Genomic DNA, 10708 nt, shown 5'->3' with positions numbered 1-10708 from the left:
TGGGGTGGGGTTTCCCATCTGTGCTGGAGCCTGCTCAGGTTTCTCTCTTCACCCGGGGGCAGGGTGCAGGGCAAATGGGCCCCCGCCAGCATGAATCACCGCCCAGCCTGCCAGCCGGCCTGCCAGACTCCTGACAGACAGGAAAAACCGGCGGGAACGGACCAGGCTGTTAGCATCTTCCGTGGACCTGGGGCGAGGGGTGGGGAGGGGGGAACTCCTTGGGCCTAGGGGTGTGTGCAGCTCCTACCCATTCAGCACCCCACTCCCTCCTCCAGCTACGTCAGTGGCCCAGGCTCCCCAGGCCTCTGCATAGTGGGAAAGCGGTTGGGGGGGGGCGGCGGGGCATGTCCCAAACCTGAGTCAGTCCAGGCTGGCTGGCCCCAGACCCTATACCACCATTTACTCAACCATTTTCTGTAATTTCACCGTCTTCTTTTTCACCTGATCTTGTCCAAGCGTTAATAGCTGTGAAATCGCAGGCTTGATATGTTGGTTTTGTTTTTCTAACACATGCTAGAAGAAATCATGCGTTTTAAAAAGTTTGTCAGGCCATCTGTAGATCACGCCAGGCACGCCGGCCTGGGGGATGTCCAACCCCTCCTTTGGAAACACGGAGAGTCCGGGCTGAAGCTGGACCGGCCTGGGACGGGCTCTCTCCAGGGAAGCCCAGCACAGGAGGCTATCGCCTTGAGTCCAGTCCAGAGCCCCAGACCACCTTCCACAGGCCCAGACCTCCAAAGCATGTTTTCTAAGCAGCCTGAGGTCCCCTTTGGCCTGGGAACAGTGTTCAAGGCCAGGGAAACCCTGGTGCACCTGCCCACTCCGCCCCTGGACTCACCCGGTCTGGGCTGCACCCCTCATCTCTAAGCCCACCAGTCCAAGCACCTCCCCTTCCCTGTGCAGGTGAAGCAGTAGACCCCAGGCCAAAGCCGGCTGTGCATGGCTGGACCAGGAAATGGCCACTGCAGCCCCTCAGGAAAAGCAAGGGTGAGGGTGAAATACAGAGGACGCTCCCTGCTGGAGAGAACCTGTATGACACGCAGGGGCTTCGAGCCTGGGCGGCTGACCAGGCTCCCAGCACTCAAACTGGGGCACTCCCACCCTCCATCCTGGTGCAGACCAGTGAGCAGTGCCCCACACTCAGGCATGAGAGGTATAGGGAGGCCCTTATCCCTGTCTGCTCCCAGCTTTCCCCCATGTCCTCTTCCTGTGGCGCTGTGAGCTCTGTCCTCTGTCTGGCCCTGCCCGGCCCTGGAGGACTTGGGAGTGGTTTAGAGGGAAGAAATGCGTTGGACAAAGTGCTCGTGGAGTCCCGGAGACACCCACGCTAGGTGTAGGGTGCCTAGGACCAGCCCGTCTCCCCTAGACCAAGACTGTGGGCAGTGAGGGCTGGCATTACTGAGTTCTCCATACCAATGCTCTGTGCTGCACCTACCTCCATGCCCAGAGCCTCCTAAGGGGTACACATTGTTCTATCCATCTTTGACAGATGAGGAAACCAAGGCACAGTGTGATGGAGCCACCTGCTCAGGCTCTACAACAGCCTGCAGGGTCAATACTGAGACTCAGAGCCCCAGCCTGGCCCAGACTCCGGGCAGCCAAGCAGGTCTAAGGGCCCAGGTGCTGCAGTCTGCAAGGTCCTGGGCTACCCGGGGCCCCACTGCTGCTGGCCAGGGTCCCGGGCATGTGGTCTTCGAGGACACCTCACTCACCTGCAGCGGCTTCTGGCCCAGGCGAGGAAATGGAGACAAACTCTTTTTCTTTTCAAAGATTACAAATGGGTTGAAAAAGGAAGGGGGGTTTGGTGGTTCCTCAAAAAGTCAGACACAGAACAAGCATATGACCCAGCAATTCTGCTTGTGGGGTTCAACCCAAAAGTACTGAGAGCAGGCACTCAGATATTTACACACCTGTGTTCACAACAGCGTTGCTCACAGGAGCCAAGATGTGAAAGCAACCCAAGTGTCCACCGCTGACGGACGAACGGACACACAAACTGGCCCACCCACCCAGGGGAGTATTACTCAGCCATAAGAAAGGAATGAAGCTCTGACACACGGATATCTTGAAGAACATGAGTTAACTTTAGGACATGAAGCTCAGTAAAAGAACCAAGGCACAAAAGAACAAGTTCTGTAGGATTCCACTTTTATGAAATGTCTAGAAGAGGCAAAGCCATAGAAACAGAAAGTAGATCCGAGGTCATTAGGGGCTGCGGGAGGGGAGTGGGGAGTTATTGCTTAACGAGGACAGAGTTTCTGTTTGGAATGGTGAAAATTTTGGAAATTGATGGTGGTGATGGTTGCACAATGTTGTGAATGTGTTAAATGCCACTGAATTGCACCCTTAAAAATGGTTAAAATAGCTAATTTTATGTTCTATATATTATATATATATATATTTTATTTTACCACAATAAAAAAAAGACTTAGAAAAGGAAGGGGCCCTATGAGAGGTGTGCAGAAGCCCCCTGAGGCCTCCTTCTCCCCTCCAGTCCTTCTTAGGGTCAGAGTCCCCAGCTCACTTCCTTAACTGCTCCCCTGCCCGCCAGCCCAGCTTAATAGGAGATAAAAAGTCATTCCGTCCATTTTGCTTCATATTCAAAGGTCGATGAATGGGGAGGAGACGAAACCACGGGCACAAATAAGGTTTGGGGTCATCTGTGGGTTTTTGCAGAAGTACCGTGTTTCCCTGAAAATAAGACCTAGCCGGACAATCAGCTCTAATGCGTCTTTTGGAGCAAAAATTAATATAAGACCTGGTATAATATGATATAATATAATATAAAATATAATATAATATAAGACCAGGTCTTATATTAATTTTTGCTCCAAAAGACACATTAGAGCTGATTGTCCGGCTAGGTCTTATTTTCGGAGAAACAGGGTAGCTGCCAGGTGGCGATGTGGTTGCCACCAACCTCTCAGCCTGGTTCCGGGGGCTGTGTGTCCTCTCCTCTATCTGACCTGGTATTTTCTCTATTGCCCCCACCCCTGAACCCCCAACATACACACCACCGGGAAACCTGTCGAGGCTGACTCTGGCCTTGGGCTGCTGCAGTGCAGTGAGCCTGAGGTAGAACTTAGTTGTGTCACGGCCAGCTGTGTGGCATCGGGCATACCCACAACCTTCCTAGGGCACTGAATGAACACGAACTCGCCCCACAGAATCTGTGCAAGGACTAATTTTCTCCCCATGCGAACACGAGACCCAGACTCCTGCTGGCGCTCTGGGACACTGCTCCTTGCTGGGCACTCTGATGCCTGTTATTCAGCACCTGCTGTACCGAAGCCTCTTTTGTCACTTGGCAGGCTTTACTGTCACGGAGCACAATGCTGAGTCCTATAGGGAGAGCACAGGTCTTGTTGGATTCAGCTCCACTGTTTCCAAGCTGTTCCGTCTCAGGGTGGCTGCTTAACATCTCTGAGCCTCACCCTCCACATCTACAAAGCAGGATCACCACCCCCCCAAAATGCTGTGACAATGAATGTGGAAAAGCGCCTTCGCATGGCACCTAATACGGAATATGCTCTCCAGGGTGGTTACAGGTGAGGCTGCCAGTATGCAGTCGGTTGAATGGCACCATCCCCACCCCCACCCCCCAAAACAGATATGTCCACCTGGAATCTTATTTGAATATGATCTTATTTGGAAAAAGGACCCATGGTTCCGCCATCTTTCCTGCCCATGGACACATCATCTGCCCTCAAGGCTCAGCTCAAGGGCCACCATGGGGACCGTCCAGTCTCTGGAGAAGGGGTTGGAGCTGCCAGCATTCGAGCCTGCTTTGTCCCCTCCCCAGGAACTCAGCGCTCAGGCTGCAGGCTCCCTTCTGAGAGGGTCTGTGTCCAGTCCAACTGGCCAGCACTGTGCAAGCTGCCAGCAGGGCAGCCTGGACCTCGGGAAGAACCAGGTGTGGCATATCCCAGCCGACCTGCAAAGTGCCCTGGCATATCAGGGATCCTCTGTGAGCGTCAGTCTCCATGTTGGCTAAACAGGGGACATCCTTAGCTCACTTGAGTGTTGGAGGAGTCACTCAGGTCTTTTACCAAAGGCCTTGGTGGCTTCAAAGTCTGCTGTGTTGTTATTGTGGTGGGCATGAAAATCCTTCGTGAAAGAGTGAAGATTCCCAGGGTCACAGTCTCAGGATGGGACGGTCAGGGTAGAGAGAGGTCCCTGAGCAGACCTCCCCTGACTCAGCTTCAGCTCCAGGATGCCTCCAGAACTGTGACCAACCCTCTGGCGCCTGGAGTGGCACCATGCAGTGAGGGGCTGGCACTTTCCAGCTCTGTCCCCCAGAGTGGGGTGGGGGTCGCAGAGAGAGGAGGAGCCCCTGCGGGTGCCCCCAACTTGTCCCAACTGTTCTTGCCTCCAACAGGAAACAGGCCTGGTAGTGATGGCCTTGGTCTGGGCGCCCGGGTTCCTGCCCCGGGCTGCCGGCCCACGGGTGTGGAACCGATTTATTCGGTAGCTTTGCTGCTGATTAGTTGCAGGTGAGTGGATGGCACGTGGTTTGTGTTGTAACAATATTTTGGGACAATTAGATTGAAACCACATTGTTTGAGGCCGCTGGCGGCTGGCCTCAGTGCTGCACTCTCTGTGCCCTCTGCGGCTCCGGGCTGGCCAGGCCACCCCCACCCTCTTCAGGGCCCCAGCACGCGCCCAACCGTCAAGGGGGTGGGGCCTTCTGCAGGCGGGGCCTCCCATCCTCACCCCCATCCTGGCTCTCCATGCTGGCCTCCCGCTGACCTCAGCCTCCAGTTGTTCCAGAAAACAGCTGTTGGGAGACTTCCCTGGGCAGGTGGGGAAGGGTGTCTGGGAGCCCAGAGTGGGACTGCCAGCTTGGATAGTCACCTCTTCCCTAAATTTTATCTCAGCACATCCCTGTTCCTACCCCACGGAAGAGTCCACTAAGTACCTCCACCACCAACAGTACCCGTAGACTATGTTCCAGGAGAGGGGGCCAAACCCCATGACCCCAGAGTGGGAGGAAACAGCCATCAATTTTGCCTAGCTGCCAGGTGGGCGTCTTCTGTCCTGCCCCCGCCCCACCCCCATCCCAGCACCATGTCTTGAGTAGCTGGACTCGGATGCCAGGTCATCCCCTCACTGTGGGGGATCACACTCCCTGCCTGCTCCTTTGGGAAACGCTGAGGTCTCAGGGTCCATCCTGAGAAGGGTGGGGGCTAGCAGGGGGGCCCCGAGACCAAGCCCAGGCTCAGGAAGGGGGTAGTTGACAGGCCTGAGCTAACGAGTGTGCAGAGTGGCACCCAAGGCCAGCCCCCACGTCAGGAACAGCCAGCAACAGCCTGCACAGGGCACTGGGATTGTCAACCCAGGCGTTACCCAAGTCCACTTTGAGTCTGAGGACTTGTGGGGGCTGGGGGGTGACGGACGTGGAGGTGTGGTACCTCCTGGGGGTAGCCTCACCCCAGGCCCTCCCTCTCTTGGTGAGAAGCTCGGGTCACACTTCAAGCAACAGCTCTGGTCCAAAGCATTCTGGGACAGCCCTGGGAGGGGGGCCAGGCTGAGACCCTGCAATGGGGGCCAACCACATGCTCACAACTTCACAGCCCAGGGCTTCTCAGGGACCGGGTGACCACTGGGATCTGGTGACTGCGGTGGTGGCCAGGCTCGGGCTGGGCGTCCAGCTCATCTCACTGGCCCTCACTCCACCACCCAGGACGCCATCGTGCAGAGCAGAAAGGGAGGCTCGCAGAGGTTACAGGGCTCGCCTGCGTGCTATAAAAGGACTGAGGCACGAGTTTCCTTCTAATTAAAAAGTGACTCCGTAGGACAGCTCCCATCACCAGTCTTTCTCCCGGTGAGGCTGTCAATCATGGTGCCTACTCCGGTCATGGGTGGGCGCATGGCCCGCGCTGGCCAATCAGAGCATGCTACGTTCGATCACGTGGCGGGGGTCCCTCCGCCTTCCCCTCGGTGAGACTCGGACCCCCAGCAGAGGGCGCAGGATGCGGTGGGGTGGCTCCAGCCTGCCTGAGACTTCCCTTCGTGGGGGCCGGTAGCAGCAGCTGGGCCGCGTGGCCTGACCGGCTCCAGCCGAGACCGTCCTTTGCCCAAGCGTGGGCTTCCCTTTCTGCATAGAGGTTTTCGGATTTCTGAGGGTTGCGCCAGAGGAGACCCCCTCCCGGGGCAGAAGTGAAGAGAGGATGTGAGTACGCGACTGGCAGCACGTGGAGGACTGGCCTGGAGCAGTGGTTCTCAGTGTGGTTCCCACCGGCACGGAGACACTGGTTAGGAATGCAGACCGTGGGGCTACCGGGTCTGCTTAACTGGAAGCACCGGGGTGGGTCCGGGGATCCATGCTTGCTCAGGTGTGAGAGCTGTGGCAGGCAACACCCTGGAAGAGGCTGGCAAGGAAAGTCCTTTCCGGAATCGTTTGGGGACGCTTATGGCTCCAGTGACCCTGCCTGAAAAGCATATGTATTTTTGTAAAAACAGAAGCACAGGGCTGGGAAAATTGAAATATAATTGAGATGGTAGAGAAATGAATACTGAAGACTGGGAATGGAACCCTGTGCCCTGGTTGTTAGGGGTTCCAGGTGGGGGTGGGAAGAACTGGACTGACACCAGTGCAGGCTGTAGGGGCCACAGTGGGGTTCTCCCGGCATCCTCAGGTGGTTGAGTGCTGGTTCTCTACTGCCTGTGTGCCCTGTGTGAAGTTAGGACACCTCTCTGGGCCTCAGTTTCTTCATGTGTAGATAGGCCTAATAATTGCGCCTACTGGGTGGGTTTAAGGAAGCACTTAGGAGGAGGCGGAGTATGGGGAGGGCTTCAGGCACATCTGGCTCCCCAGGATGGGCCTGGGGGTTTGGGGAAAGGCCAGCTTGCACATCTGGGCCACTGGGGCCACTCCTAAAAGTGCTTGGAGGGCTGTTTTCACCAAACAGATCTGTCCCGGGCTCAAAGACGAGGTCCCCCAACCTCCTTGGCGAACAGTATGCTCACTTCCGACAGTCCAACCTCAGTGCCTCGTACTAACCTCAGTGCTCCTTGCCCCGCATCGTCCCAGAGGCCTCCTCTTCGAGGTGCAGAAGGCGCCCTCTGCGTGTCCTTTCAGTTGCAGTAGCTGCAGGTCTCTGTGACGGCACCCCCGCCCCCACCCCAGGGGCCCAATGTCATGACCCAGCCCCTCAGGCAGCAGCCTAGTGGGCTCCATCTCCCCCGGGGTCTAGGCTGGTGGCTCAGGCAACCTCCCGAGAAGGCTCTCGCCGTCCCTTTCCCACTTTTTCCACTCACATCCCTGTCCATAAGTTAAGCATGAGGTGACCGTGGCAGCAAGGGCTGCCAGAAATGCAGCCGTGTGCCAGAAAGAAGGGGGAGTGGATTTGGGGCTCTCTGAGCCCTGGGGGGACAGGCAGCTTGGGCTCACTGGTCAGGGCTGACACCATAGGGACCTCAGTCCATCTCCGTGGTGGGCAGCCTCAGCCCCTCCCCAAATCCAGCTCCCTCTCTCTGGGTCCGAGCACCCACACATGGGCTCATCCTTTGGGTGCCTGCAGCTTACCTTTGTAACTTTCAGGCACCTCGAACTGGGGGTGAGCCCTGTGATCAGAGGAGTGAGAGTCAGAAACAGGCAAAGCTGCCCAGAGGGCAGGACTGGCCCCTTGGCATGGGTGTTGGTGTCCCAGGTAGGCAGAGACATCAGTCTTTACACGGCTTTCCTATAAATGGCAGGAGATGAGAAGGGGTGGGGGGGTTTGTGAGCCCGGGTGTGGGCTCCATCACTCTGAAAATGCCAAAAAAATAAATGGGGATCAGCCTGAGGGGACCGAAGCCATCAACGATTAGAGTATGAAAGGAAACTGTGATGAAACCCCAAAACCACAAACAGAAAGAGAAATTTATTACCCAAAATGTTCAAAATTTCTTCACGATAAAAACATCGTTATTAACAAATGTCAAAAGGCAGCAGAATGATCATGGAAATGCAAGTTAAAACCACAAAGAGTTCGCTACACACCTTCCGGTGTGACCGAGTGAGAAAGGAAGAGCCAGGTGTTGGTGAGGACGTGGAGGGGCTGGCATTCACCACAACGGGAACGGCTAGACCGTGAAATGGAAGCAGTGTGGACACATTAGAGAAAGTGAAACGCACCTACTGTGTGACCCAGCCGATCTGCTCCTGGCACTTACCTGGGAGAGGGAGAGGTGAACACTTACGTACACATACAGCTTTACAGTCAAATATTCATAGCAGCTTTATTCATTAACAGCTCCAAACTGGAACAGCCCAAATGTCCAAGCATAGCCGACCCAGACCACGGACACTGCCGCCACCAGGAGGAAAGAGCTGTAGACACACACAGCGCCCTGGGTGAGTCTCCAAAGCCTGTGCTGGGCCAGGGAGCCAGGACATTCTGCCTGAGTCCCTGTGTGTGTGAACTTCCAGAAAAGGCAAAATGACTCTGCAGTAACAGAAAGCAGGTCGGGGGTTGATCTTGGGTGGGAGATTGATGGGGACTTCCCCGGGGTGCTGAGGGGGTTCTGTACCTCGATTGTGGTAGTGGTTACATGCCTGTGTACATTTGCTGAGACCCGTCAAACCGCACACTCAGAATGGGTGCTTTTTTGTATCTGAGTCATATCTTAAATTCAATCAAAAGAAAAATCCTGCAGGACACTCTTTGTCCCCTATCAGATGACAAAGGCCAAAGTGCTTAACAATCTCCAGCTCTGCCAAGGACACAGGGAAATGGACGCTCTCACACATGGTGGGGGGTGTTGGCACACTTTTGCCGGGCAATTGGCAATAGCAATGAAAATTTGAAACACGTGTACCATTTTTACCTGGCAGTTTCTCTTCAAGGAACTTATCTTCCAGACACATGTGCAAGAGGGCACAAACATATGTGAAGAAATGTCCTCTGTAGCATGTGTTATATTGAGAAACCAGAAGCAACCTAAATGTCCAACAGCAGGCCACTGGCTAGATAGATACATGTCAACTGACCGACCATCCCCGTTGGCCCAGGACCGGCTAGGAACTAGTGCTGAAATTCCCTCATCCTGGGAAACCCCAGAACCCCAGAAACCTGGACGGCTGGTTGCCATAAACACACCATGGTACGGCCGTGCCAGGGACTACTACGAAGCCGTGACAAGTGACCGGTGGAGCTCTGTACTGACATGGAAGAGGTCCCAGAGAGGAGGTGCAGGTGGCCAGGAGCCATTCGCAGACGTTGTCTGGGAGCTCGGGTGTGAGGGAGGTGCAACTTTCTATGCCTTTGTGCCATTGGATTCGTTTACTTTGTGTGTGTATGGATTTTATAACTATAAAAATATTTTCTAAAGGAACTGTGACCTTGGTCTGCAGTCAAAGACAGGTGGGTGCGGCCTGTGAATTCCAGCGCCAGGAGGCAGGTGCAGGGGGAAGTAGGTGCCCAAGGCCCCTTCAGCAGGGGAGGAAGACCCGGAGGGGGAGGGGCATCAGGATCACGGTGGCGGAGCCCCGGATCCGGGGGCAGGTGTGGCTGTGGAGTTCTGTGCTCTGCCTCCTTTCTCTGAAGGTGGACCAGTCCAAAGACACCCCTTGCTCTTCACCTGCCTTTGGGAAACTGACCCTGCCCCTCTGGCTGCCTCTGAACCCCTCACCGTTAGCAGGCAGCCCCTCCTTCTCACCTCCACCAAAAAAAAAAAAAAAAAGGCAGCCCAGATTGTTACACAAATTGACTGGTGGGGCCCTGGGCCGGGCTAATTCCTGTGTCTTAATGAGTAGGAAGATGAGGTTTTTATTCATCACTGGGGCTTTAAAAATTGCAGTAAAGTGGCCCACTTTATAAAGAAAAAAATCAATAGCAAAGAGAAAACAGGAGTATGTAAATGGACAGAGTGACAAAAAGCAGCCAATTACCCCCAAAATGAGACACAGTTATGGCTCCATTAACTCAATTATATTTTCAAAAGGGTTTCTTACGTGGCCCCCCCACCCCACCCCCACATGCCTGTAATTTTTACATCAAGTTCAAGCCATTAAGATGCATTAAATTATTTTGTGGGAGATACAGAGGTGTGTTTGGGAAGGGGGAGTCTTGTCCAGCTTCCCTGGGGGCCCGGGGTCAGGGGGCACCCCAGCCAGTGAGTCCCAGGAAGGGGAGTTCCAGCTCTCAGCCCTGGGAAATAAGGCGGAAGAGGAGCCAGGGCTCCCCCAATGTAGCTGGGCCAGAAGCAGCCAGGGGGAATCCCTTCTTGGCCCCGTGTCCCCAAGGGCCCCTCTGCCCTGCCCCCACCCTGGCCATTTTTATTCCCAGGTGATTCACTGCCCTGCCCCCACCCTGGGTCGCCCTGCATGTGCCAATCCACAGGGGGGCACCTAACCTCTATGGCATGAGATTTCCTCCTTGTCTCATTAGAGTTAGAAAACTTAATTTTCAGAGAAATAGAAAAATAAAGTATTAAAAAAAACCCACACCACCAACATTGGGGCTTAACCGGGGATACGTGGATGCCAGCTCTTCATACAGCCCTTTGCAGGCCCGAGTCCCTGGGTGGGAGGGCTGTAAAGAACACTGGGCAATTGTTCAACCCTGGATGGCCTTTGGGTCTGCCCAGAGGTGCTGGGCAGGCCCTGGATGTCCCCTCCCACCGGCCCACCTGGGTTTCGAGCCCAGTTCTTAACGCGCTAGCCCTGAGGCTCTGCGACTGTAACCTGCTTTCCCACGTCAGCCGGCCCCAGGGAACCAGGTCT

General features: G+C 55.2%; 1 long non-coding RNA gene across 1 annotated transcript; it reads left to right on the top strand.

Moving 5' to 3' along the window:
* Window positions 1–5359: 5359 nt before the first annotated feature.
* LOC117012676 (uncharacterized) lies at window positions 5360–9308 on the top strand. The gene is made up of 3 exons (XR_004421219.1): window positions 5360–6172; window positions 8238–8338; window positions 8819–9308. It is a non-coding gene; the product is annotated as an uncharacterized LOC117012676 (long non-coding RNA).
* The last annotated feature ends 1400 nt before the right edge of the window (window positions 9309–10708 follow it).

Source organism: Rhinolophus ferrumequinum, chromosome 21, assembly GCF_004115265.2.
Source record: "Rhinolophus ferrumequinum isolate MPI-CBG mRhiFer1 chromosome 21, mRhiFer1_v1.p, whole genome shotgun sequence".
Classification (NCBI taxonomy): domain Eukaryota; kingdom Metazoa; phylum Chordata; class Mammalia; order Chiroptera; family Rhinolophidae; genus Rhinolophus; species Rhinolophus ferrumequinum.
The sequence above is the reverse complement of the archived record's forward strand: the minus strand, read 5'-3'. Positions and strand labels throughout refer to the sequence as shown.